The 27,771-nt window shown below is 41.4% G+C and overlaps 1 protein-coding gene across 3 annotated transcripts in view; it reads right to left on the bottom strand.

Annotated features, from left to right (window-relative positions):
• The window catches only part of LOC139416097 (receptor-type tyrosine-protein phosphatase delta-like), a 602,231-nt gene that overhangs the window by 224,757 nt on the left and 349,703 nt on the right, over positions 1–27,771 (bottom strand). For all 3 annotated transcript variants that reach the window (XM_071164375.1, XM_071164379.1, XM_071164380.1), the window contains exon 9: positions 14,857–14,894. The gene's annotated coding sequence lies outside the window, so the exon portion shown is untranslated. The remainder of the gene's footprint in view (positions 1–14,856; positions 14,895–27,771) is intronic.

Here is a 27,771-nt window from a genome sequence, read left to right as displayed (position 1 = left end):
CTTGTACCTTGACCTATGTGCAGGGCTGTTTGATTGGACATTTAATTTGATGGTATATTTAATTAACTTTATAAGGTAGTTGAAGGTAATTGTGTTTGGTTGTTGCGTTTGAATTTGTGTGTGTGTGTTGTGTGTGTACTGTGAGAAAGAGAGAGTGTGTGTGTCAGTGGATTCTCCTCAGAGGAAGAAGGGGAGGACCATCCTCCTCATTGAATTTCAAATAATTTTTAGATAAAACTATACTAAAAATATTCACGTCACCAAATAATTTATTAAAACACACTCTTTTGCAATGAAGGTCTACAGTATCCTCAGCAGCACTCTGTAGGGTAGCACCATGGTGTATCCGGAGGACAGCTAGTTTCCATCCTCCTCTGGGTACATTGCCTTCAGTACAAAACCTAGGAGGCTCATGGTTCTCACTCCCTTCCATAGACTTACACAGTAATTATGACAACTTCCGGAGGAAGTCTTCCAACCTATCACAGCTCTTGCAGCATGAACTGACATGTTGTCCACCCAATCAAAGGATCAGAGAATGAATCTAGTACTGAAAGCATAATTTAAAGCTAGCTAATACTGCAGTGCATAAAATGTGGTGAGTAGTTGACACAAAGAGAGAGAAAGAGAACAGCTGAACAGTTTTGAACAAATACATTTTTCAAAAATTAAGGAGAAACAAGAGAGAGAGAGAGAGAGAGATAGCTATATTTCCTTGTATTTTGTTTTCACTTTCAATTTCACTTACTTAGCTAGTGAATGCAGCGAGCTAGTTTAGCCTACTCAAACACCCGGCTCAGATAAAGACATGCTAATTTAACTAGCTGGTTATGGCTATCCAAAATGGCAACTGTTTCATGTCAATGTAAGCTTTGGTTTTATTAATTGATTGCCCGCAGGTGTAACTGCTAAACTTATTGCTGACTGTACTCTGTACTGCATGATTGTAGCGGGTATACTTAAGCTAATATACCACAGCTAAGGGCTGTTCTAATACAAGACACAACTCGGAGTGCCTGGATACAGCCCTTTTCTGTGGTACATTGGTCATGTACCACAAACCCCTGAGGTGCCTTAATGCTATTATAAACTGGTTACCAATGTAATAAACTGGTTACCAATGTAAAAATAAATGTTTTGTCATACCCGTGCATTAGTTCTAGTAGCTATGTTGAATTTGACGTTACTAATGTTGTCAGCCAATATGATGACAGCGACGTAAGCTGTGTTTTGCAGTTAGCGGTTATGATATAAAGGTTTGGCTTGGAAAGTATTTTTTTGCCTGGTCACAGACAGCTGATGTGTTGTGCACTGAAGTACACACAAGGGAAGGGAAAAGGTGAGAGAAGGGGAGCATATAGATGCGAGAAGGAATTATACAATGAGCAAAATGTTTATACTGTTTGTATGTGGCTGCTGTGAAAGTGAACTGTGTTTGTGTGTGATCAGGGGTGTATTCATTCCGCCGATTCTGTTGAAAAACATTTCTTAAATGGAAGCAAACAGAATGAAACAGGGATAAACATACCTGATTTTGTCCAATTTGCAACTGCTGGACTAATGATTACACCCTAGATCAGATAGGTGCAGGAAAGAGTGTGCAAGGTGGTATTGAATGTGTCACTTTGTCACCTTAACTACATTTTTCTTATCTCAACCTGTGCACCTACGTTGTAAACTGTCATCCGTAGGCTAGGTTGTAGCAACCTCATGATCTGTATAGGGAACATTTGAGTATAATGTAGTAGCTTAAACCTATCAATGTTACATTGAGCTGGGTGAATGGAATATGAATGACAGTCATCCAAAATGCTGTAATAGAAATAAGGCCATGCTCATAAAAATGTTTATCGTCCTCCCTCATCTTAAACTGCACCAACCACCACTGGTGAGTGTGTATGCGTGTGTGTACCGACACAGAATCTCCTCCCTCATCTTAATCGCCGGCTCAGCTCCGTTTCGCCAAAACCCCCTGACAAGCGCTCAATCACACCTAATACCAGTCCCTTCTCTCTTTCATCCCCTCTGCTTCTATCCTCTCCATCCCCTCTCTCCTTTTCTTTAACAAGCCCCAGACCAGGACCTCCATCTCTCCCTGTGATCCTGTTATTGTGCTTGACCCCATCAGATCTGTGTGTGTGTGTGAACATGTGAACCTGTATGTCTGTGTGTGTGTGTGCTTGTGTGTGTTGGTGAGGGTGTGTGTGCGAGGGTGTTTGTGTGTAAGCGTGTGTGTGTGTGTGTGTGTGTGTGTGTGTGTGTGTGTGTCCACGGCAGATCTGTCAGCTAGCCACACAGATTATCCAGACAGCGGTCGGGCACAATGGACTCCCGGTTTGAAGTGGAGGAGATTGCCTGATCCCCTGTAGCTGATAAGCTCCGCCCCCAGTGCTGGGCTTTAGGATATGAGAAGGTCCGAAGCAGGAAGGAAGGGGAGAAGGGTCAGTCTCCTCGCTATAGTGATCGTTAATCACTCTGGCTAGCTTTTTCAAAGGGGATAAGGGAGACAGAGAAAAGGAGGGGTGTGTTCGGTTGGAATTGAACCGGGCCGGCTTGAGTGATTGATTGATAATGTAGATTGCTAGACTTGTTGATTGATTCTTTGAGCCGCCCTCGTGTAAAAAATACGTAGTGTGTTCTAGAAAGACCTATAAGCCTTCATGACACGCCAAGCAACCTTTATAATGAATTATGGCTGTACATGTATTCATGATACAATACAAAACAGGTGTGGTATAATAGTGTAACTACTCATAAGGTCTTTGAAAGCTTATATCCTGAATGCATTACATGCAATGCATTTCCTTGGTAGCTGTCGCTATTCATTCTTTAAAAGTCTATGATAACTGAACTGCTTTGGAGAATACATCTATTCCAACAGTTTGTCTTTTTCCATTAAACCATCCTTCAAACTTCCCAATGTGTTCGCCACCACAGGGAGGACACCTCTACCAGCCAAATGGGAGACATAATAACATGATCCTTTATTCATTTCTCCATATAAAAGACAAGAGACAGACTCTTATGAAACACAGCTTGCTAAAGTGCTGTCAGTGTCTTGATTTAGATGATTCACTCGTCCGTAGCCTCCGAACCACATTGCCGGTGCCAGCTGTTGTTTGACAGATACTGTAGAATTCTTCCTGCACTGTACAAAGATACAGCTGGGAAGTTTTAGAGGCTGGACAAGCAGCTCATAATGGGGCTCTGTTATATCCAAGCTGGTATTTGAAGGTACATGGGGTAAAACAGAATCACTTGGGAGAGTTCTGTGAAAGTGCATGTTTGAAATGTTTCTGGGCACAAACTCAAATGCTTTACTGCAATGTGTGAAGACTACTATTTCTTTCCCTAATTGTCATATTCGACATTTGAACAATTACAGCCTAATACAGCGATTGTATTATCTTATGTTATTATCTATAACTACACCACTCATTTACTAGGTATACTGTATAAGGCATTGATTAACATTACTTTATAGGCACACTACTCAATAAAAAAATCACAAACTACATTCTTGCCAATGACAAATTAACAGAACATTGTTGTTAAAGGAACATTGCAGAGTGTGTAGTGTATACTTTGTGTGAGAGGTTCATGTCCACTCTGACACACACATGCACACACACACACACACACACACACACACACACACACACACACACACACACACACACACACACACATACACACACTGAACGAGAGACCTCTCGGTTCCGGGGGCAAAAACCCTGTGCTATCCTGGAGCACAAGTACAGAACATTGCAAGGCTGCTTCCTACCATTCTATGACAGATGCCGGGGGCTGACATTGTTGTAGTCCACGTGAGGTCAAAGGACATTAGGAGGGCTAGCTCAGAACTGCTGAAAACTGATTTTAAAGCACTGATTTTAGCTCTGAACGTTTCCAAACAGCGGCAAATTATTTCAGGCCCGGTACCATTGTGGGAGATTCAGCAGGCTACTGGTATTACATCTGGCTGAAAGATTATTGTAGCTCTGTTGATAGAACTTTGACCGTCAATGCTGGAGAAATGTTTTGGTACCCTTCCCCAGATCTGTGCCTCGACACAATCCTGTCTCAGAGCTCTACGGACAATTGCTTCGACCTCATGGCTTGGTTTTTGCTCTGACATGCACTGTCAACTGTGGGACCTTATATAGACAGGTGTGCGCCGTTCCAAATCATATCCAATCAATTGAATTTATCAGGTGTACAATCAAGGTGTACAATCAAGTTGTAGAAACATCTCAAGGATGATCAATAGAAACAGGATGCACCTGAGCTCAAATTTGAGGGACTGAAAACTCAGTGCCATCATTCATTGAATCAGATTCATCACAAAACCCACTGATATTGTGTAAGGGAAATTTTTATGTTAGTGCTTTTCTTATAACTAATGTCTCTGTTCTATCAATGTGCTGTTCTATAAACCAATTGCTGTATTCATGCAAGTGGCTGACTGTACAAATCCTCACTATCAGTAGCTGCAATTCGTCAGTACGCCCAGGCCTTGTTTTGAGAACGAACAATAGATATCTCAGTTTCAAGGTCTCAGCTTAGAGAGAAAGAAGCCTTGTGAGGTGTTGGCCTGTCACATGTTATGAACCAGGATTGGTCTGTCACATGGATGAAACAAAACGGTAATGATTAATTAATTTAGCTCCTGATTGACATGTGTACTATGGTTCATTGAGTTGGTTGGAACCTCTCCAGCGCACTGACAATAAACAATGATTCATGTAAGATTGACTTTGAGTGTCCCTGTGTAAGAATTTCCACGACAATTGCCAACTACTTTCATAATTTTTTCATTGGCAAGATTAGGCATGACATGCCAGCAATAGGGAGGCACGATATATCGGTATGCAAATCGGAATTGGCTGATATTAACTACAAATGCCAGCAATATTATCTGCCCGATGTCGAGTTTAACACTGATGTGCAAAACCGATGTCAAAGCTGACGTGCATACCTATATAACATAGGTAGATAATGTAATGACGCCACAAAAAATATAGCGCTACACGTGCAACACAGCATTCCTAACCTGGCCCACAATGTCTGCAGTGTGGATCGAGCAGTCAACCAGTCATTTGAAAGAGAAAGAAGATTTCAGCAAGACACCTCAAAGGTGAAATCCATTAACGCCAAGATAATGGGATTCATTGCCCTTGACAATCAACTGTTCTCTGTCTATGGTGTTAGCTTTCGCTGACTGGTTGAGCACCTCGAGCACCGGTACACACTATCGAGTAGTCTCTATTGTTGCCCTAACAGAGTTACACTGTACTGTTGAAAAGCACATCCAACTTGGAAAAGTACTCTACTAGACGCTGTGAACAAGCAATTCAGCGCCATTCTCTCTGAGCCTCTTTACTGTGCCCCCACCATGCTCGATGCTATGTACAAGGACCGCTACTTCGATGCGGACAAGAAACAGGGTTTACGTGAAATGTTACATACACAGCTGGTCAGGATGGAAATGGACACAGTGATAGTGGGCACCAAGGAAGAGAGGCCACGGACCGACAGAGCTGAAACTTCACTGCTTGACATGTATAATGAAATCCTGGTTGAATTGAATAACGAAACAGCACAGCAAGTAAGTGAAATAAATATGTTTTGATTATGTTTTACTGGTAATGGGGACATACGGAAATGCCAACAAAATAATTTTTAGGTCAGTGTGTGTGTGTGTGTGTGTGTGTGATTCCACTATTTAACTGTACTAGAATGCTTAAAAGGCTGCAACAAGTTTTTATATTGGTTATCAGTATCAAGTTTTTTGTCAAGGAAAATATCGGATATCGGTGTCAGTCAAAAATGTCATATCGGTGCATCCCTAGCCAGCAACAAACACCAAACCTATACATTCCAGTATAACTAACCAAATTATGAAAGACAAGCATTGTAATTTGGAATTCTGTAAAGTGAGTGTGGAAGAGGTGATGTTTTTGTTGTTGTCTATCAACAATGACAAGACACCTGGGTCTGACAACTTGGATGGACAATTACGGAGGATGACAGCGGACAATATTGCCACTACTATTTGCCATCTCTTCAATCTAAGCTACAAAAATGTATGTGCACTCAGGCCTGGAGGGAAGCAAAAGTCATTCCGCTCCCCAAGAATAGTAAAGCACCATTTATTGGCTCAAATAGCTTACCAATCAGCTTGTTACCAACCCTTAGTAAACTTTTTGAAAAAAAATTGTGTTTGACCAGATACAGGGAAGGGCATTCAACATAAACACCTCTGACACAAATTACAGATGATTGGCTGAGAGAAATTGATAATAAAAAGATTGTGGGGGCGGTTTTGTTAGACTTCAGTGCGGCTTTTGACATTATTGATCATTTTTTGCTGCTGGAAAAACGTATATGTTATGGCTTTACACCCCTTGCTACATTGTGGATTGAGAGTTACCTGTCTAACAGAACACAGAAGGTGTTATTTAATGGCCTCTCCAACATAATCCAAGAAGAATCAGACATTTCGCAGGGCAGCTGTCTAGGCCCCTTACTTTTTTCAATCTTTACTAATGACCTGCCACAAGCTCTGAGTAAAGCCTGTGTGTCTATGTATGCAGATTACTCAACACTACACACGTCAGCTACTTTAGCGAGTGAAATCCCAACAACACTTAACAAAGAGCTGCAATCAGTTTCAGAATGGGTGGCCAGAAATAAGTTAGTCCTAAATATTTAAAAAACTAAAAGCAAGGACTCCTGGGTGGCTCAGTGGTTAAGGGCGCTGTACTGCAGTGCCAGCTGTGCCATCAGAGTCCCTGGGTTCGCGCCCAGGCTGGCCGCGACCGGGAGGTCCGTGGGGCGACGCACAATTGGCCTAGCGGGAGGGCTTGGTCGGTAGGGGTGTCCTTGTCTCATCGCGCACCAGCGACTCCTGTGGCGGTGGCCAGGTGCACAGTGTTTCCTCCGGTGCATTGGTGCGGCTGGCTTCCGGGTTGGATGCGTGCTGTGTTAAGAAGCAGTGCGGCTTGGTTGGGTTGTGTATCGGAGGACGCATGACTTTCAACCTTCGTCTCTCCCGAGCCGGTATGGGAGTTGTAGCGATGAGACAAGATAGTAGCTACTACAACAATTGGATACCATGAAATTGGGGAGAAAAAGGGGTCAAAATTCAACAAAAAAAAAACTAAAAGCATTGTATTTTGGACAAATCATTCACTAAACTAAATATTGTAATGAATAAGATGCTAAGATGGGAAGAGGTCTTTCCATAATAAAGCGCTGCTCTGCCTTAACGACAATATCAACAAGGCAGGTCCTACAGGCCATAGTTTTGTCGCACCTAGACGACTGCCCAGTCGCATGGTCAGGTGCCACAAAGAGGGACATGGGAAAGGTACAACTGGCCCAGAACAGGACAGCACGACTGGCCATTAAATGTACACGTACAGCAGACATTAATAGTATGCATGTCAATCTCTCCTTGCTCAAATTAGAGAAGATATTGAGTTCATCACTACTTGTATTTGTGAGAGGTATTGACATGTTGAATGCACCGAGCTGTCTGTTTAAACTACTAGCACACAGCTCAGGCATGCATACCCCACAAGACTTGCCACCAGAGGTCTCTTCACAGTCCCCAAGTCTCTTCACAGTCCCCAAGTCCAGAACAGACTATGGGAGGTGCACGGTACTACATAGAGCCATGGCTACATGGAACTCTATTCCACATCTACAAGCACACATGCATACCCCACAAGTATTGCCACCAGAGGTCTCTTCACAGTCCCCAAGTCCAGAACAGACTATGGGATGTGCACGGTACTACATAGAGCCATGGCTACATGGAACTCTATTCCACATCAAGTAACTCACACAAGCAGTAAAATCTGATTTAAAAAACAGATACAAATACTCCTTATGGAACAGCGAGGACTGTGAAGCGTCACACACACACAGGTAGAAACACAAATAATATACACACTATACACACACATATTATGATGTATATCACTACCTTAATTTTTGCTGGACACCATGAAGAGTAGCTGCTACCTTCAAATACACACACACCGAACCACCCACCAAACCACCACCACACACACACACACACTCACACACACACACACACACACACACACACACACACACACACACACACACACACACACACACACACACACACACACACACACACACACACACACACACACACACACACGCACACCACCGTGAGAAGCAGGAGTAAGAGTTACTGCAGTTTTATTGATATATCTTAATTATACGACTCAATAGAATTTACTGCTTTAAGCTCAACCAGCAGCAGCCACATCTACAGCAGAGTAGTGAGTTGGGCAATCACTCCTAATGGCATAAGCTATCTCAAATAAAGATAGAGGGGGCATACAATCTGTCTAGGAGCCACCTTGTCCAATGAGATGGAGGTGGAGATGGAGATGACAGTTATATGGTTGTTGTTTTCCTACTATGTTGATATGCTCCTTTGATGATTGACAGGTGGACCATAAAGAGTCGTCCACGTGAACAGAGTTGGATGTTGGATGACGCCATTGCGGTATAAATCCCCTAGCTCTTACTTGTTAAGCACTGACAGTCAAACTCTTTCCTCAAATTCATTTGGAGGAAGGTTGCTTCCACTTTTGTCCAACCCACAATCAGGGCCCTTATTCAGAAAGTGTTTCAAAGTATGAATATGAGACCGGACCAGACACTCTTCCAAGAATGAGACTTCACTGATCCCAACAGTATTTCATTACAAATTAACAATCTAGCATAAATCCTCTCCAATCATAAACCATTTTATAAACAAGACGCTACTCTTGAGACTTACAGAGGTGTGATTAGTGCCAATAAATCAAAACGAATCCACATGCAGTTCGTGACAACATGAAATACAACACGTAACACCCAGCCATGTTAAGGCTAATTACGAGGTAAAGTCGGAGAACCGATGACGAGCTTCAAACTTCTGAGTAGATCATCATAATTAAAACATAAATTGGAGCCATTGAGAGGAATGCAGTAAAGACCAGCCCTCAGCTAGGGGTATTGATTTCCCTGCATACTTCAAAACAATTGCTCTGATTTGTGCACAGTAAAGTATAAATCAATAGCAAACAAGCCACACAACCACTCCAAACAATGGCCAGTGAATTACAATCAGACAATTCTGCTCTGGTTTGAGGGAGTCGGGCAAATTTGAGATTTGCAGTCCGTGTCCTAAATGGGACCTTATTCCCTACATAGTGCCCTACTTTTGACTGGTCAAAATAAGTGCCATTTGGGATGAAAACGCAGCATCTAACATGGAGGAAGAGTGTATTCAATGTTCAATCTGTGAGAATTCCATTTAAAAAAGGTGAATTCATTCATGCTTCATTGATTTGGTTAAATAGCTTTGGGACCATTGAGAGGAGTAGTTTTGAAAGGACGAGTAAGAGTCAAGACTGGAATGGAGACAATAGTCAAATAAAAATGCACAAACTGATTTGTTTTTCAAGTTAGTTTGTTAATGACAATGACCCAAATGATAGTTCATCTCAGACACTGGCATTTCTACAGAGTACACACTTTTATATAGTTATATTTACACAAACTATTTATCTGTATGTCTCTCTCTTTCTCTTTCTCTCTCTGTTTATTTCTGTGTATCTATGAGTGTGAGTGAACAGCAATGATAGGGGCTCAACAGCATAATGAAGTGACCTAACGTACACACCCTAAGAGAGATGAGGACATTGCTGTGTCTGTTGTCGAGGACTGTAATGGGCCCACAACTGCTAATACATAGAAACCCTAACCCAGAAACTGAGTTATGTAATTTCACAAGTGTGCTTCTCTCAATGCTGTTACACAACCCTTGTCGGTGCAGCAGTATGGGCATAAGCCTTTTCTATAACAATGTTCACATTACATTTGTGCAGAAGTGGATTGAAATACAACATTACAACACAGCAACACCATACACAGTGCAACATGTGTCCATAGCCCCGTGTCCCTCCTCTATTGGGCCGACATAGCGTGACAAACCGAAAAAGGAACAACAGCTATCATCCGTCAGCCATGTGTTACAGCTGAGATAGTATTAGCTAAAATGGCCGCCGGCAGCAACCCATACTGCAAGTCACACCTGAACCACACTGCTCAGTTGGACTAAGATGTGCCTCCATCTTAGAGTAGAGTAGTGTGACAGAAGAGAACCAACAGAAAAGGAACGGTATCTTGCCAAGGTGGATTTGGTAAAACTTTACAATTAGGTACCCTTTACAAAGGCTGTTACCATTGATTTGATCACAAAGATGCTTCAGTCGATTGATAAAGATTAAATAAATACAGAAACTAACACAAGTTAAAACGAATGGTTACAAAACTATTAAACTTTGCAAGTTATATTACCATTCAATCATCTAAGACACAATATAATATTAATACGAGACCCATTTTTAAAGACATACCTGAGCTAATAACACCTCAAACTGTTTAATATGTTATTACACATCAATAAGCATGTAATAACACATGAATAAGTATGTAATAACTCAATAACAACCCATATGGTGTGTGATATTGCATTATACACTGACTGATGTGTCACATGTACCTAATGTAGCCTTTAATCCATGGGCAGAGCAATCCCTGATTTCCAGGGATGTCTCCCCTCCCTCTTCCAGACTAATTCACATGCCCGATGTGTCGTCCTTCAGTACAGCCCTGCCAACCACGCATCTGGGGAAAGTGAGAGTTCAGCCAACACTGGCACTGAGGCGAGCCATAGATAGAGTGATAGAGAGAAAGAGAGAGGGAGAGAGAGAGAGAGATAGAGAGATAGAGAGAGAGAGAGAGAGAGAGAGAGAGAGAGGGAGGGAGTGAGGGAGTGAGGGGGAGAGAGAGAGAGAGAGATGTGGATGGGGAGAGGATGGACAGAGAGAGAGAATGGAGAGAGGGTGAGGAGGGAGTGAGGGGGAGAGAGATAGACAGAGAGAGATGTCGACTGGGAGAGGATGGTAAGAGAGAGAGAGTGAATGGAGAGAGAGGGGGAGGGAGTGAGGGAGAGAGAGATAGACAGAGAGAGGTGGACTGGGAGAGGATGGACAGAGAGATAGACAGAGAGAGATGTGGACTGGGAGAGGATGGACAGAGAGAGAGATAATGGAGAGAGGGAGAGAGAGCGAGGTGGGGAAGTGTTATGGGTTTCCCTCAAAGCACCTTTCATCTGCCTTCGTAACACATCGCCCCTGCCTGAGACGCACATCTACACACACACACACACACACACACACACACACACACACACACACACACACACACACACACACACACAGTATTTCACACACACACACACACAGTATTTGCATACACGTACACACATTCCTCCCAAGGCATGCACACAAACTGGCATGCGCACATATGGACACACCATTAAATGACACACATGATACACAAGTTCCCATACGCAAGTTTATATCACACAAACAGGCACATACAGTATTTATAAAGAGTCTTATATTCACAATACAGACTGACACAGCTACACCAACTCTGTCATACACACATGCCTGCCTGACTAGCCCACCGTCTGGTCCACACATTACTGCGATGAATGAGTCTCCAACCTGAATTCAACATTTCCTCCATTTTATAAATCCAAAATAGAGGAAAGACAAAAAGCAGGAGGCCAAAGCAGAAAAGGGAATGGTAAACAGGTGCAGAGAGGAACCTCACACACACACACACACACACACACACACACACACACACACGGCTGCACGAAACAAGGGGAAATGCTAGCGGTGGAGAACAGACAAAAGGAATTAAAAGTCAAACACTAACATGAGCTGACGTGTCCACGGCAGATTACTAATTATGCCTCGACTACCTCAGCCTGTTTCTTCTCAGGATAGGATAGGATAGTACCATAAAGAGGAAGAATATACAGTTGAAGTCGGAAGTTTACATACAACTCAGTTTTTCACAATTCCTGACATTTAATCAGAGTAATGATTCCCTGTCTTAGGTCAGTTAGGATCACCACTTTCTTTTAAGAATGTGAAATGTCAGAATAATAGGAGAGAGAATTATTTATTTCAGCTTGTATTACTTTCATCACATTTCCAGTGGGTAAGAAGTTTACACTCAATTAGTATTTGTAGCATTGCCTTTAAATTGTTAAATTTGGGTCAAACGTTTTGGGTAGCCTTCCACAAGCTTCCCACAATAAGTTGGGTGAATTTTGGCCCATTCCACCTGACAGAGCTGGTGTAACTGACCAGGTTTGTATGCCTCCTTGCTCGCATACGGCTTTTCAGTTCTGCTCACAAATTTTCTATGGGATTGAGGTCAGGGCTTTGTGATGGCCACTCCAATACCTTGACTTTGTTGTCCTTTGGAAGGGTCATTGTTCATTTGGAAGACCCATTTGCGACCAAGCTTTAACTTCCTGACTGATGTCTTGAGATGCTGCTTCAATACATCCACATAATTTTCCTTCCACATGATGCCATCTATTTTGTGAAGTGCACCAGTCCCTCCTGCAGCAAAAAAAAAACCACAACGTGATGCTGCCACCCTGTGCTTCACGGTAGGGATGGTGTTCTTCGGCTTGCAAGCCTCCCCTTTTTTCCTCCAAACATAACGATGGTCATTATGGCCAAACAGTTCTATTTCTGTTTCATCAGACCAGAGGAGATTTCTCCAAAATGTCAATTTCTTTCTGAGGTCTTGGCTGATTTATTTGGATTTTCCCATGATGTCAAGCAAAGAGGCACTGAGTTTGAAGGTAGGCTTTGAAATACCTCCAATTGACTCAAATTATGTCGATTAGCCTATCAGAAGCTTCTAAAGCCATGAAATGATTTCTGGAATTTTCCAAGCTGTTAAAAGGCACAGTCAACTTAGTGTTTGTAAACTTCTGACCCACTGGAATTGCGATATAGTGAATTATAAGTGACAATTGTTGGAAAAAATGCCTTGTGTCATGCAAAAAAGTAGATGTCCTAACAACTTGTCAAAACTATAGTTTGTTCACAAGAAACTTGTGGAGTGGTTGAAAAATGAGTTTTAATGAACCCAACCTAAGTATATGTAAACTTCTGAATTCATCTGTAAATAGGTTAAGGGAGTTCAATACCTTACTTAGCCTATACAGTTTCCCGAGATATATGTTTCTTTTCAGTAAAATGACACAAATGAACATTTTGCAGAGAGTAACATTTTTTATGCTTATAAACACTTTAGGTTCTGTGTGGTTCAGTTGGTAGAGCATGACGCTTGCAATGCTTGATTCCCATTGGGGGACCTGTACTTAAAAGTATGAAAATGTCTGCACTCACTACTTACTGTAAGTCGCTCTGGATAAGAGTGTCTGCTAAAATGTAAAAATCATTTATCTTAAGTGAACCTTGATGTAAAGACTTGTTATTCTACGTAATAGAACTTATATGTACAGAACTGTTTGCCTTATCCATCTAGCTGAAGTGTCTTAATATCCTAAAATAAGATATATCTTGGATATCATTTTGAAGAGAGAATTATGTAAGATCAATAAAAACAAGACTATGGTCTGATATTCAAGAGTAAAATGGCAACACTTTTTTGCGGCTAATAACTTTAATTTTCACTAAAGCACCGGTTCTAATGTTTACTGTTGAATCTTTCACAGAGGTTCAATGGACTCCTCAGCTCAGTGGGTTAATCACCACAGTAAGGTGTTTGACTTCCGTTCAACATCAGCAAAAAAACAATAATACATGGATTGTCTGACTGACAGAAAGTCATATTTAAAGATGATTTTCATGACAAAAACATCAAATTCACCATCCTAAACCAAACAACGCAATATTGCGGTGTAGCAGTAGTCAAAAATGAACTGGCACATTCAAAGGCCCAATACTTATGGCCACAGGTTCCCTCAATTTGTGTAAAGTTAATACACACATACACACAAACAAAAGCACCTTCACACACGTGTCATTAAGTGCATCCATGTTATTAATGAAAGGCCTGAAGGCCCATTCCGCAGCCGTGCCAGTCTTTGCGCATTCCCACAATGCATTGCTCAGCTGCTAACAGGGACGATGGGCGAGGGAGACGGCCGCAGCGCCATTTATCACTGTCAGACGCGGCTGAGCGCAAGTTCTTATTGGCTGGGCAGAACTCAGCGACTGCTAAAGCGGCATGCTGATCTCTTGCACAATGACAATTAAACAGAATTGAAAAAAGAGCAGTGGGCTTTCTCTCTCTATTTTTCTGTTTCTTTCTCTCTCTCTCTACCCTCTAAGATTTCCATTATGCCTGTGCCAGCACAAATGCAGTCCACAGACAATTCAAGTGAGGAAATAAATGCAGCTACTGTAAAATGTCACAATATGCCTCTATTGTAAAAAATAAATAACATAACTGCTGGGATATGATGGCGGTTGAAAATGTGTCCAACCAACATGCTATAGTGGGACTTTCACTGGAGCACAGCATGTGATGTCATACACACACACACACACACACACACACACACACACACACACACACACACACACACACACACACACACACACACACACACACACACACACACACACAGCCCCCTGCCACACACACCCTCACTCACACACCCCCACTCACTCACTCACTTACTCACTCACTCACTCACTCACTCACTCACTCACTCACTCACTCACTCACTCACTCACTCACTCACTCACACCATTTTTGTCCGTCTCTAAGAGTCCTTCTAATGAATTTAATATCAACCAAAGGTTGATGTTTCTGACAGAATCAGTGTAACTTATGGACCATCATGATGTGTATCCACAAATTGCATCTGAGATCACTTCCACACAAACGTGACAAAACACAAAAGCCTACCTTTCAGCACCCAAGCAACTGTCCCAATGATTCAAGAGCTGCAAGACATAAGACAAGACACATTCGATTACAAATAATTCAACCTCTATTGTTCAAATGGGAATATGCAACATGGTTAGGTAGAATGAAATGTTGTCTCATGACTCAATGTATACATGGGAACTTACACGACTTCTCAATCAAAACCAACAAAACACATTGTGAATCGTACTGAACCTCAGCAGTGAGAATTGAGTTCCAACTAAATCCAACACTTGTGTTCATTGCTTTGTACAGTGTAAAGGGCAAATCATTTATTATGAGCAGATTACATTTGGCAGGCATATGTGCCTCCTAATTCCGCCATGCTAAAAACTTCCCACGGCAATATTCAATCACTTCTCCGATGTGGATTATCTCCCATCTATTTCACTGGGAAAAAAGTTTATTGAGAAAGGCAGAGTGGGGGACTTACGGAGAAGGGGGGGTGGGGGGTGGGGCACCGAGATGCTTTAATTTTAGCGGCTGCTTAATTAAAATCAAAAGGTCAGAGATTGTGGCTCAGGAGCATTGCGAGATTGCGTGCATATACTGGTACTCAAGGTCTCCTAGATTAATCTGCGGTTCACTTGCGGTCAGAGAAACAAAATTAGTTCTACTTCTGATAAACAGGATATTTGTATGATGCGTTCCCCCTTTCTTTTCAGTAGAGATAAAGTAGGGTTTTTGCACCGTTGCCAACGTAATAGATTTTGTCTGGAGCATATGATTGCAGAGTTAATGAAGGCTAAAAGTACTGTGAATGGCTACCACCGAAGTGCCGAGGGTTGGAATTGATGACGTTGAGGATAAATGGTCATTTAATACGTAACACTACTGCATATACACATCCGCTGTACTGGGGACATGCTTGAAGGAATCGGGGCTTGGTATTAAATTATAAAAATAATAATAATATCAGTTGACACATTATTTCAGCCAGTCAATGGGGGTATCACTTTTAAAAATGAGGCAATGGAATTGCCTCTGCTGTCAGAACATTTCAGTGCAATACACCTTATTCTTGCAACATCAAAGGCCCAATAGTTCTCGTAATCAGTCAAAGATTCACAAGATTCCCAAGAAATACCAGGACAAAAAACCCATCACATCTTCAAAAGAAAGCCTAGATATAATCAATGTTTCAGTGAGTGATTGACAATACACTTCATTATTGATACATATGCATACATACATTTATACAAATTGCTTCTTGGAAATGAATCAAGCCAAAATACTACGTTTTGCTTGAAAATGCTTGAAAGGTCCATTTCGAAACAACCCAACCATCTGCTCTACTGTCGGCAATAGATGCTCTCTAATTTGACTGATGACTCGCTGCTGTCTGAGAAAGGTCAGTAAGCATTCGCCAGTGGAGGCACTGTACTTACAGTGGCACCAGTTGGATTGCAGAAACAGGGAGGTGATAGGATAGGGGAGGGGTTGGAGGAAAAGGCTTGACTGAATCAACAGGTTTGATCAATTCTTCAAAAACAGATCCTATCTCTGGGACTGGTGGCGCCATGACAACAAGGAATGTCGCTCAAGATTAATTGTAGCACCCCTGTGATCAGCAGGCAGTGAGAGGGCCAACCATCGGGTCCTGACTCCGTCTATGATTTATAACTAATAATTGGGCATGAATGGGGCCTCCAAGGCACTATCAGGACCCTGCAGGGTGCCTGCTTTGAGACACAAATGGGGTTGAAATAAATCTGTTTCCTGTGTGCTGATATGCTATGAGGGTGTGCACGGCAGCGGCGGCGACACAGCAAAAATCAATCTTCAATTTCACGAGCCCCACAAAACGGAGTCTGGCAGCTGTGAGAGAGGTATCTTCCCTTGAAATAGACCTGTGCCAGCAGGGGCATCATGCACCCCAAAATATCTGAGGGGGCACACAGTACGTGAGGATGGTTGGAGGGTGGTCCGGGGGGGGTCATATATTTCATAACATATTTTTTGCTTCAGTAGGTGCCCAACATAACAACATGTGGTGGTGTGTTGGAGGTCTGTAAAGCCTGTCTGCATTCCTGATTTCTTTAACCGTTAGGTTACCTGTGTAATATTGACACAAACTCAGAAATCCTTGTTTTGCGAACATAGTCCTGCTTTATCAATTGCTGTGCTGATAAATGGGCAGTTCACTACCTCTGTCAAATGAATATGTAGCTTAAAGTTGTGTGTATTTGTATTTATTTTGGCAATAAATATTGTGAAGTTACAATACCACACATTTACAATAGGCCTAAAGTATATCTACAAATATTAACACCCTATCTCTATATATACAGTTGAAGTCGGAAGTTTACATACACCTCAGCAAAATAATTTCAACTCAGTTTTTAACAATTCCTGACATTTAATCCCAGTAAAAATTTGCTGTCTTAGATCAGTTAGGATCACCACTTTATTTTAAGAATGTAAAATGTCAGAGTAATAGTAGAGAGAATGGTTTATTTCAGCTTTTATTTCTTTCATCACATTCCCAGTGGGTAAGAAGTTTACATACACTCAATTAGTATTTGGTAGCATTGCCTTTAAATTGTTTAACTTGGGTCTTGGCTGATTTCTTTTTGTCAAACAAAGAGGCAGTGACTTTGAAGGTAGGCCATGAAATACATCCACAGGTGCACCTCCAATTGACTCAAATTATGTCAATGAGCCTATCAGAAGTTTCTAAAGCCATGAAATCATTTCTGGAATTTTCCAAGCTGTTTAAAGGCACAGTCAACTCAGTGTATGTGAACTTCTGACCCACTGGAATTGTGATACAGCAAATTATTAGTGAAATAATCTGTCTGTCAACAATTGTTGGAAAAATTACTTGTGTCATGCACAAAGTAGATGTCCTAACCGACTTGCCAAAACTATAGTTTGTTTACAAGACATTTGTGGAGTGGTTGAAAAATGAGTTTTAATGACTCCAACCTAAGTGCATGTAAACTTCCAACTTCAACTGTATACACACATACATTATTTTAATAGCAGGACACTGTAAAGTCCATTATTTCTCTGTAGAGTATGAATTAGGCTGTTTGAGAAGGATTGAACCCTAAGCAAACTGCATGCACATTGTTTGAAGTATAATAGCCATAGCTACTGTAGTAGGTAAAAGCTGTGTACTGGAAATACTTGGTAGAGCATGGATGGAGTAGGTATTGTGGTGCTCATGTGAATTATCTTTCTTTTTCGGCTTCAGACCAATCCCTACTTCTCACATATTTTTTAGTTTCCATGTTTTTACACCGGAATGTCATTCTACAAAATGATATAACATTTCCACATGCAAAACTTGTCTTTCGAAAATGTAATATGCACTCAAAAAAATGTATGTGTTTTGTCTCACATAATTTGTTGCCCATGGCCCGGTTTCCCAAAAGCATCTTAAGGCTAAGTTAATCTTTGAACCTTCACAGGCACATTGTTAAATCTCCAAACTGTTTCCCAAAACCATAGTTTCTAAAGTTGCACTTAAAAAACATTCATTATTTATCTACTGGCTCAAATCTACTTGCAGAACAGCTAACACAAACATCTTCTGAACACATTCCATTTGTCTCTCTGTGACCAACGACTACAATACACAGCCAGTGTCTTTGCAATTGTTATAAACAAACAAAGGGTAAAAATATGCTTCAAATGAAAACAAACATTATTACATTAAACTACAAATACAGTAGGCTACATAGGCCTATATACAGTACTTAAATCATAAATAATTATAGAAACAAAGCATCGTTGAAAAACTCGTAAGCTTAAGTTTCATCGCTATCAGGAAATTGGGCCCTGGCTATGACTTCATAGACATGGCTATTCGCATTCATGCAAAACATATTGATTCTCCCTTTAAAGAGGAGAGGGTGAATATCAACCGCTGCTTTACATTAAGCACATGCCAGGTCCTGTAAGTGACTTTCAAAGTACTGAATACGTTGGCTGAGTGAGCATTTGGAAAGAAATCCCCTCCAAAATATGTGGGAGTTCCCCCAGACCCCCTCCAGTTTTTAACTCGTTGTTGGCCACTTCCCACTAATGGTACCTACACCAACATCTTCTGGACGTCTTTTTTTGCAGGTTAGAAGAACATTTTCGCTATCCCTAACCCTTTTCCTTACATTAACTTAATTAGCCTAACATGATATGTTAATTCTCATAACCTGCTGCGAAAAAGTCCTAGCTGTATCAAAGTGGTGTGTTTTTAGGGAATCTAGTCCACGGATGTTGATTTTTGTCTGCTTCAGACCAATTCTAAACCATTCATAGATGTCCATGTTTGGTTTAGATTTGGTCTGGTCCCCGTTCCATGTAATTGATTTATTCCAGAGCTAGAACACCTGATTCAACTTGTCAACTCATCTTCAAGCTCTTGAATCTCACCTAGCTATTTTAAGATGAATGAGCTAACTGTAATCCACTCTGGATAAGAGTGTCTGCCAGATGACAAAAAAATGTAAATGTAAAATATAAATAGCTAGTTCAGAGTAGGGCTGGAAATTACCAGGGACCTCACAATAAGAATATCACGATACTTAGGTGCTGATACGATACGATTCTCACGATTCTATATGTATTGTGATTCTCACGATTCTATATGTATTGCAATTTGATAGTGTAATTTTAATGCGATTCTATGTTCGCCATATTTCTGCTGCAGAGGGACAAGAGAGAGCCATGAGAAAACTAGAATTGGCTCCATTTTTTTTTTTTTAAGATGGAGAACAAGCTATGAAAGGAAAATAATGCAGCTTTAGTGCAGGTACAGTAAACTAGCACAAAAATAATATTGCAATATTATTACAATGATACAATACGATATATCATCAAACATAATATCCCGATATGTAACTGTTTTTTCTCCCATCACTACTTCAGAGCTACAGCAAAATTGTGAAATGTCTGAAAGTCCCTGAGTAGAGCACAGCAGTACAATACAGTACATAAAAAAAGTTGAAAAACTTCAATGTCTGGAAAATAAGTATTTCACTGGGTTCAGATTTTTGGGAACACACTGAAAAGTAAAATGACACATTAAAATGGCACGAAGAAAATTGCTTTGACAGAGAAGGGAGTGTACTGAATTCATGCACGTGTCTGTCTCGTGTGTTGATCTAGATATTTAGCTACTAGCATTTGTACACTTACTGCAATGCACAGCCGATGCAGTACTTGTATGTGCATTGGCCGGGTTTACGTTCAGCATAGCTAGCAAGACAAAGTGTTTTATCAGCTACAGTTTGTGTTGTGAGAAGCTGGTCTTGGTTTAGGAAATGTAGGCTAGCTAGCAGTTGTGGCTGCACATGTAGCTAGCTAGCCAATTTGACTGTATAATGCCAGAGTAGGTAGAGAAGCAATGCCTATTTCATGTATTATAAGTTAGCAGTTTCCCAAAGCTAGCTATGCTTTATGGAAGAATGTAGCTAGATAAGATATACTGTCAACACTGAATTGTGGTCTTTGATCTGTACAGCTATGTTACAGTCTCGTGGGCTAGTTGGCCAGCTAACTGGCTATAATGTTGTTTGCTAGATTATGTGTTTTGTGCTCTCATATAGTTTACACAGATGACTTCAGCCATATTACAACCTTCCATAGCCAAATATACCTAGCTAGCTATCTTCCTTTGCTTGTAGCTAGTGTCTCACCCAAAGGGTGTTAGCTAGCTAGCTACAGCTGCTAGCCTGCTACTAACTAGCTGCTGCTGTTGCGCAGCAACCAAGTTGCTGGTCCTGGTTTTAGAACTCTGAGATTCAGCTGAGAAAATATTACCATTGTCAGAAATGCTACAAAAAGGTAGCACCACATTGTTGGCTCTCTAATGGCATGTGAGGGTGATAAATTATGAATGTAATCAAAACTGTTGCCCCTACAAACATATTCAGTATGAAAGGTAGCAAATCTAATGATCACTTTAAGGACACTGTAGTCTTGTTCTTATCCTACTCCTAGATATTGAGCTAGGTCTGGGCAAGGAATTTGATATTTTCCTAATGCTAACAACCTTGTTAAAAATCCAGTATGTGGTTCTCGGGAATGGCCAGACGGCTCATGACGGCAGGCTGAGATCCTCAGATCCTCAAAAAGTTCTACAGCTGCACCATCGAGAGCATCGTCTGCATCCTGGTTGCAACACCACCTGGTATGGCAAATTCTGGGCCTCCAACCAGAAGACACTACAGAGGGTAGTGTGTATGGCCCAGTACATCACTGGGGCCAAGCTTCCTGCCATCCAGTACCTCTATACCAGGCGGTGTCAGAGGAAGGCCCAAAAAATTACCAAGGACTCCAGCCACCCTAGTCACAGACTGTTCTCTCTGCTACCGCACGGCAAGCTGTACCGGAGCGCCAAGTCTATGTCAAAAAAGGCTTCTTAACAGCTTCTACCCCCAAGCCATAAGACTCTTGAACAGCTAATCAAATGGATACCCGAAATATTTGCATTGTCTCCACCCCACCCACCATTTTTGCACTTCTGCTACTCTCTGTTTATTATCCAAACATAGTCACTTTATCTCTACCTATATGTACATATTACCTCATTACCTCAACTAACTCGTGCCACGCACATTGACCGGAACCTCCTGTACATAGCGTCACTATTGCTATTTTATTGTTGCCCATTAATTATTTGTTATAATTATTTATTTATTTTTTATTCTTGGTTACAGCTACAGTGGCTTCAGAAAGTATTCTTCCCCTTGACTTATTCCACATTGTGTTGTGTTACAGCATTAATGCAAAATTAATTAAAAATATGTTTTTTTTTCACCCATTTAAACACAATAGACAAAGTGAAAGCAAGTTTTCAGAAATGTTTGAAAATGTATTGAAAATGAAATACAGAATTATCTCATTTTACATAACTATTCATATACTTTGTAGAAGCATCTTTGGCAGTGATTGCAGCTGTAAGTCTTTCTGGGTAAGTCTCTAAGAGCTTGCCATACCTGGAATGTGCAACATTTACCCACTATTCTTTTCAGAATTCTTGAAGGTCTTGCCATAGATTTGAGTTAAAAATGTAACTCAGCCACTCAGGAACATTCACTGTCTTATGGATGAGCAACTCCAGTGTAAATGTGGCCTCGTGTTTTAGGTTATTTTCATGTCAAAAGGGGAAGTCATCTCCCAGTGTCTGGTGGAAATCAGACTAAACCAGGTTTTCCCCTAGGATTTTTCCTGTGCTTAGCTACATTCCGTAAATGTTTTATCCTGAAAAACTCTCCAGTCCTTAACGATTACAAGTATACCCATAGCACCTGTATCTTTGTAGTGACTGGGTGTATTGATACAGCATCCAGTGTCTAAATAATAACTTCACCATGCTCAAAGGGACATTAAATGTCTGCTTTTAACATTTTTACCCATCTACCAATAGGCATTGGAAAACCTCCCTGGTCTTTGTGGTTGAATCTATGTTTGAAATTCACTGCTCGACTGAGGGACATTACAGATAATTGTATGTGTGGGGTACAAAGATGAGGTAGTCATTCAAAATCATGTTAAACACTATTATTGCACACAGAGTGAGTCCATGGAAGTTGGGCGGCAGGGTAGCCTAGTGGTTAGAGCATTGGACTAGTAACCGGAAGGTTGCAAGTTCAAACCCCCGAGCTGACAAGGTACAAATCTGTCGTTCTGCCCCTGAACAGGCAGTTAACCCACTGTTCCCAGGCCGTCATTGAAAATAAGAATTTGTTCTTAACTGACTTGCCTGGCTAAATAAAGGTAAAAAAAAAAAATTATGTGACTTGTTAAACACATTTTTACTCCTAAACGTATTTAGGCTTGCCATAACAAAGGGGTTGAATACTTATTGACTCAAGACATTTCGTCTTTTCATTTTTAATTAATTTGTAAACATTTCGAAAAAAACATACTGTAATTCCACTTTAACATTATTGGGTATTGACTGTAGGCCAGTGACAACAATCTCAATTTAATCAATTTGAAAATCAGGCTGTAATACAACAAAATGTGGAAAAAGTCATGTTGTGTAAATACTTTCTTAAGGCACTGTAGTTACGAGGTTGGTAGATTGGGAACCTATCTGGGCTAAAGCCAACTTCATACAATTGTTAGGTGGCTGGTAGTATTACAGAGAAATCTGAGGTTGCACGTGCCCCTGCGCCCCCTATGGGCATGACGCCTCTGTGTGCCAGTCTGACATGACTCTCATCCACTGTCACAAAATGTTTCCTTTCTGCTACAGAACGGCTATCAGTTTTCACCATATGCAATACCACTACTGAATATCATTGAGTAAAACCCCTCCAGGATCATACTAGAGCAACAAGTCGACTGAATTTGCTACAATGGCTGTCCAAATAAAATAACACAATGTATTTCAGAATATATGGTTGACTGACTTAATTTAATGATGTATGGCACACTGTTTAATTCAACAGTGTCAGAAATGTAGTTCAATGCGATTTAAAAACCAGACAGATCAGGGTTGAAATTATAGTGTGACATGGTATTGACACAATCTTTATTTAACCCTTATTTTACCAGGTAAGTTGACTGAACACATTCTCATTTACAGCAATGACCTGGGGAATAGTTACAGGGGAAAGGAGGGGGGATGAATGAGCCAATTGGAAGCTGGGGATGATAAGGGGGCCATGATGGTATGAGGGCCAGATTGGGAATTTAACTGGAACACCCCTACTCCTATGGGATCTTTTAGTGACCACAGAGAGTCAGGACACCTATTGAATGACCCACCTTAAAGATGGCACCCTACACAGGGCACTGCCCTGGGGCATTGTGATTTTTTACATTTCAGACTAGAGGAAAGAGAGCCTCCTACTGGCCCTCCAACACTATCTCCAGCAGGATCTGGTCTCCCATCCAGGGACCGACTAGGACCAACCAGGACCGACCCTGCTCTGCTTCTGTGGCAAGCCAGCAGTGTGGTATGCATAACAGTACCAAACTGAAAGGGATATATTATTTTGAGTAGCCCACCATTGCACATTGTACCAAATGGTAGGTTGGGCCTCACTTTATAAGCACAGAAAGATACATTTGTATGTGTTCATCTACAAAGCCCTTTTGGGTAAACTCCCTCTTTACCGCTGTAGTCTGGTCTCCTTCACCACCATCAGTTACCATACCGGGTCTGCTAGGTGGATGCTACCTAAAGTCCCCAGGACATTCACAGTATTAGGCAAGACTGCCTTCTCTTCTTGTGCACCAGACGCATGGAATAATCTACAGTATGTATGTATGTATGTATGTATGTTAGTGCCACTGAATAAATGTAAACTATTGATGGGAGACTCTGTTACAGAGGAGTGTAAATGCCTTTTTTAGGCTGGATCATGTTGTTGTATTGTATTGTTGTATGTTTCATTTATGTAATGTATTGATTATTGCTGCCTTCTTAGCCAGGTCTCCTTGAAAAAAAGACTCTGGGTCTCAATGGGCTAAAACTGAAAAATAACAAAACAGGATCCAGAAGGTCACATTGGAAGCAACACATTAAACAGAATCACAACACCAGGTTAGCCTAATGTCTTAAATAAACACAATACCAATCCAGCTGCGGCTTGACGGCACCCCGCAGATCCTAGTTTGTCTTTAATATCTACATATAATGAAAGTAGCACATGTATCGACCAGGGAAATAAACACTTGACGACCTCCTTAAAAATCCCATCTGTTGCACAGCAGCACCACCAAAGGCAGAACAAGAGAGAGAGAGAGAGAGGGAGAGGGAGAGCGAGAGAGAGAGGGAGAGAGAGAGAATTAAAACCGGTGAAGCTTAAACTAAGACAATAGTACTCTTTGTTTCCTCAAAAATAGGCAAAACATGGTGTAAATGCCTTAAAATGTAACTCCGTTCCAACGATCATCGTGCGTGGGCCTGCGTGGGACGGTTTCAGCAAAGCTTATTTGACAACTTCGAGCAGTGCTTATCAGCTATTGTAATTAATAAGAATGACACAATTTGATGACACAAAGACTGCATGTAACTGCTGGGAGAAGGAGAATGGTCCACAAGTCTGACACTACCATTTGTATTTCTGACAACTGCTCAGCGTGCAGAGAGTGATATTATTAACTGTATGTAAACAAACTCGGGAAATATGAAATCATGAAACCGCTGAACAGCGATGATGATTATTTATTTATTTCCCACATTAAAGTCAACTCCTCTCCCACCACACCCAACTAACTCTTTCGGTTTCTCAATGGTTTCTGGGTTTTTCCTCCTTACCAATAATTCCAGATTTCGAGACTCTGCCAAACCACAGACCTTGGGTTCAGGGTCAGTGTCCTTCGGTGGGAGATCATGCCACCCTTCTACCTCCTCCTCTTTCCTTCCCCTCTATCCCTCGCCTCCTCTCTCTCTCTCTCTCTCTCTCTCTCTCTCTCTCTCTCTCTCTCGATCTTTTGAAAAATCCTCCGGCCGTGCCCTCCTGACAATCACCCATCAACCCGGGTGCAATTTAAAAAGCCTTCAACAGCTGCCATTCCACAGGGCTGGCTATCATTCCAGCTGCCAGAGAGCCAGACAGGGAGTCTGCTCAAGCCAAGAAAACTTTGAAAGGCATGTTGGTTTCCCTCCTGTTGAAAATGGACTGAAGGTGAACAACTATTTTCCCCATGCAGACTCAGTCAAATATATAGATTTTTGTAACTCAAAGAGAAAATGAAAATGCTTTTGTAATTAGTGATACATGACAACTCCGCACATGTTGTGCTTTCAGGTTTACAGAATGGCGATTCTGTGAATGTTTTAAGCCTTGATAATTCTTCATTCATGTGGTTTATTTGTCTATTTTTTCAATGACAACCTATTCATGTAGCATCCAAGCAACTGAGAAAAGTGTATTTGAGAGAGGATAAAATCAGCTCATGCCAGTAGTGAAGACAAAATGCATGATGAAATGGATACAGGTACTGATGTAATCCTTTGCAAACGCTTTCAAAACAAGGGAAATGCCTCCTGCCCTTTCAGTGCACTCCAACCAAAGATGCATGTATCTTGTTCATTTCCTTTTCTGGGATTTGCTGTTTGCCTCATGCTGATTTGGCCTGCTCTGCCAGTGTGTGTGTGCGTGTGATAGAGAGAGAGAGAGAGAGAGAGAGAGAGAGAGAGAGAGAGAGAGAGAGAGAGAGAGAGACAGGGCAAGATAGATAAAGAGTGAGAGAAAAATAGAGAATGAGAGAGAGTGAGATAAAGGGTGAGAGAAAGACAGAGAGAGAGAGTGAGAGAAAAAAAGTGTTAGTGTGTCCGAGAAAAATAGATGCTTGTGTTTGAGAGAGGGGGTGTGTGTGTCTACAATTGTCGCAGCAAAACAGCTCAGGATCCAGGCTGGGCTGCCTGCTGCTGTGCAGTTTGCCGCTCCATATGTCTTTGTCGAAAATATCCGGGGCAAATGAGAAATCTCTCCAACTGGTATTTTCCCCAGTGTCCCTTATTGAAGGCAACAAAACAGATTGATGCCTGCCAGATCTGCTACATTGTGAAATGAAACAACTGGCCACCAGCGCTGTTTTCAGGATGGACCATCTGGTCTCCGGTGTCCAATCCACATGTTTTCAAAATAATAAAATGTCTGTGGACATTTTTCACCCGCATATCAGGATAGAGGGTATAAAAACAGGGCTGAGGTTACTATTGTAACACTTTAAAAATTGGGAATGTGTTTCGAACATTTCTGGAGGCTACATTGGTCTAGACTTGTGTTTGGTGGTTTGAGTGCATCGACAGGCGAAGTCAGTGGGGTACTTCCCTGGTAATGAGGATTCACAGACGGAGCTAGTCTTTGGGAGCTATACCAGTCTCTGTTGTCTCCAAGTATCTCCTGTACTATACATGATGCCGTTGTCAGGCTGCATCATGTTGTGATAAAGGTGTCATGGCATTTTTGTTATTTTCCCTCTGATTCAAACACAGGTTGATCCTTAGCATTCTGTAAAAATCTGACATAATATTACTATGGTAATAGTTAATGATCTCAAAACACTGGCACTAAGAAGGATGTTTCTTCCCATGGAATCCATTTAGGAGCATGGATTGTAAGTTTACAGAATTGCTCTACAGTCCATGCACTGGCAATAGATAGAGGAGACAAGCTGTCTTCGGCTGCTGTTCCTGGACCTGTCACAACCATTGTGTAGCGTTGCCTCCTACTATATGCAAACGGTTTTAGCCCATTGTGTTGTCACCCCTTTGTATAAGGTCTTGCAACAGTTTTGTTGATAGCCACATAGGACCGAATAGACAGCAGATCCAGTTGGCTTGTCGTCACGGCTTCCCACCTGGGATAACGCTTACTTTGCATAGACTGGAGGAGGAATGATTGGGTCTATCAACATGATGGGGATTCAAGCTCCAGTGATTAAATTGCCTGGAGGGATCTGGCATTGGGGACAGATCCCATTGAGCTAGGGAAGTTAATGGTTGTTAAGTATTTTGTCTAGAACGGAATCACAGCTACTGTTCATAGATTAGACCCATCCCCACTTGTTGTAATCCCCTAGATGTATTGTTCCAGAAGGTACATAAGGACCTCATTAACCATTTATAACCCATGCATTCCACATTCATAAGCAGTACATAAGCATTTCATTTTGTCAACATCTATAATACATAATGGATAAAATGGCCACGTCTCAGGAATTTTGGCCCCGTGGAAGAGCCATTTAATTGTACACTAGATCCGTGATTAAAGTTCTAGCCAGGGCATCCAAGGTGCTCATTCAAAGCACTCTGGGTATTTTCTGAAAACAGGATGTCAGAGCACCTGCTGTACCATGTAGCAATGAGAAAAACAGTAAATCACCAGCCCATGCTTTCTCTTTTTTTGGCTTTTTTTCCACATTTGTTTCCCAGTTGTGTCGACTATGTTGGAGAAAGCAAACTCAGTCAACTGGAAATTA

The sequence above is a fragment of the Oncorhynchus clarkii genome, chromosome 9, assembly GCF_045791955.1.
Source record: "Oncorhynchus clarkii lewisi isolate Uvic-CL-2024 chromosome 9, UVic_Ocla_1.0, whole genome shotgun sequence".
Lineage (NCBI taxonomy): Eukaryota > Metazoa > Chordata > Actinopteri > Salmoniformes > Salmonidae > Oncorhynchus > Oncorhynchus clarkii.
This window is presented reverse-complemented; position numbering and strand designations above follow the sequence as displayed.